We start from the raw sequence: 2,966 nt of genomic DNA, 5'->3' as shown, positions 1-2,966 counted from the left end.
GATGGCCTAGTTGGCCATCATTGAGAAGAGAGGCCCCTTGGTCTTGCAAACTTTATATGCCCCAGTACAGGGGAACACCAGGGCCAAGAAGTGGGAGTGAGTGGGTAGGGGAGCAGGGCAGGGGGAGGGTATAGGGGTCATTCGGGATAGAATTTGAAATGTAAATGAAGAAAATATCTAATAAAATAATTTAAAAAAACTTGTCAAAACTTGCTGGAAAGAAGCTTCAAAATTTGAAGTATTTGTTATCTTGAAAATGTGATTTGACTGTGTTATCATTCAGAACCTAAGACAGAAAATATTAGCAGTTTATTTGAAAAAGTTGAAGTTAAAATATTACTAATGAGAATTTGTTCCTGCCTTAGGAAGGGAATCAAAGACCACAGACCAGATTCTGGGACATCAGGATCTCTGTCAGAAAGCTTAAACAGTCACCTTTTCAGATCCATTGTTTCTGTCACAGTATCTTCCTAAAGGACCTGTAACAACATATTTGTAAGTGAGACAGTCTGTAAGGCTAGTGCCTTAGCTCTAGTAGGATTTAAAAGAAAAGAAAAGGAACATGAAAGGTGTTATAATATAGGCAGCTGCATAATACAAAGTAGATGACTGCTGGAGACAAAGGTGAGATTGTGAACAGTTATTTGATGGATGTTTGTCCATCCCACATGCTACAATCAAATCACTCTGTCTATGGTTTTCTCCACATAAGAATATGCAGAGAGAAAGGAAGGAATTGTGTCATTAAGGAGTCTAACCTATGGAAAACTCCATCTATAAGAACTTCATCCTTTCCTATGTATACACTCAGCCCTCAAAACATTTCTCTAGCTCAAGTGAATGAATGGAAGGCTAGAGAAAGGAAATCGGCCATTCTTCTTTCCAACCATGATCATGGGGAAACAGCAGCCCTGTGAGCATGCCTGGTGCTCAGATTCTGTAGTATTTCATTAACTTTTTTGAAAGAGGAGTGGAGAATAATTTGGGTCTATGTTGGAAAACACATACCTCCACCTGTGGGCACATGTCTGAAAAATACTTGTTTAAAGTGCCTCTCACTATAATATTCAAGAGTGCACTTTTGACTTTTAAAACGGTACTTTGGATAACTTAGCAGTAGTCTCTTTCCATGCTCATACAAGAAACTCTAATTAAATTTTTTAGGCTCCACATAAAAATCAGAGTAAAAGTAGCAAGGAGGCAGGTTAGAAAGAAGGGTTTCAACGGGGAAGGAGCAGGTGATAGGGGTGAACTGAGGATAAACAGATGAAAATAACTAAAATACATTTTATAAATGTAAGAATTTTCCAAGTCATGAAAATATATTTTAAAAGTTTTCTTGGTGTATGTGATAAAATATATAGAGATTTTACTCATAGGCCATCTTCTCACAGAAAAAGAAGAAAGACTATAGAATAAGGCAGGCAAGCACTTATGACCAGTGAATATCAGCATCTGCCTGGATCATCTTTTCTCCTAGGGACTACAAAGAATGTGAAGCATGGTTAAGACTCTCTATCCCTTTCCTTTGCTCTAATGTATACCTACATTTTTAGTTAACTATTCCAGATTCAGCCTTTTAATTCTCCATTTCTATCATTTTTAAATGTATTAAGAAGCAAATGTTTCTATTTACTCCTTTGTCACACTGGACTCTGTAAGTATAGCAATACTGATAAAAACATGTCTCATTTTCTTATGTCCCCAGTCATGAGGCAATGTAGCTGTATAGGCATCCCTGCTATGAAGTGTTATGACTCTCCAAAGAAAAATACAGGAGCTCAACTTAAGCCTCAGTTTGTGGGCATTAAGAGATGAGCAGCTGAAAGAGTCAAATGCAGATATTATCACCCAACCAAATGGTCAGAAGCAGGGAACCCCTGTGGTTGAACTGGGAGAAATCTGGAAGAAACTGAGGAGGGGGGCAGCCCCATGGGAAGAACAGCAGTCTCAATTAACCTGGACCTCTTAGATCTCTCAGACACTGAACCACCAACCAACCAGGCAGCATACAACAGCAGATATGAGGTCCCAACACATATACAGCAAAGGACTGCCTGGTTTGGCCCCAGGACTGGAAGATGCCCTAATCCTGGAGAGATGTCAGGCCCCAGAGAGTAGGGAGGCCTGGTTGGATGGGGGTAGGGACAACCTCTTGGAGACAGCAGGGGATTGGGGGGAAGGTATGGGATGGGTAGCAGCTGGCAGGGGCAGATCATGAGGGGGATAAAGTCTGGACTCTAAAAACGGATTAGAGAATAAAAATAAATAAATTTTTAGAAAGGAAAAAAGTAGAAATGGACATTTGTATAAGTTACTAGATGATGAGGACACAACTTTGTTGAATGACATTTGTCTCCTTGAAAAACAGGGGGTGGGGGGAGGGTGATGGTGATTGGCTCCTCCCCCACCAATAAGGATACATAGAAGTCATAATAGAGTTGTGTCCTACTTGTGGCCTGCTGGCTATACACAGCTTCATGTGGCTGAAGATATATGCACATCCAGTCCAACACAAACTGGATAATGTACTTAAACCATTATGAATTTTGAAAATATATATGTGCATAACTGTATTTTACAGTTCTAGAGCATGAACTCTATAGATGGCAATGCTGGTTTGCAATGTCAAAAAGCTGGACATACCTGAATGAGGACTATGCTCTGCTCAGTCAATAAATCGGGTACCCTGTTCTAGAACATTCTGGCTTCCTGAGTTATGCACAGGAAGTTTGTATGGTTTGTAATACCCAGCTTAAGGTACTGTATTAAAGCAACTAAATGAGTGACAGTGACTGTACTGGCTAGTTTTGTGTCAACTTGACACAGCTGGAGTTACCACAGAGAAAAGAGGTTCAGTTGGGGAAATGCCTCCATGAGATCCAGCTGTAAGGCATTTTCTCATTTAGTGATCAAGCAGGGAGGGCCCCTTGTGGGTGGTGCCATCTCTGGGCTGGTAGTCTTGG

Source organism: Mus pahari, chromosome 3 (assembly GCF_900095145.1).
Source record: "Mus pahari chromosome 3, PAHARI_EIJ_v1.1, whole genome shotgun sequence".
In the NCBI taxonomy this organism is placed as follows: domain Eukaryota; kingdom Metazoa; phylum Chordata; class Mammalia; order Rodentia; family Muridae; genus Mus; species Mus pahari.
This window is presented reverse-complemented; position numbering follows the sequence as displayed.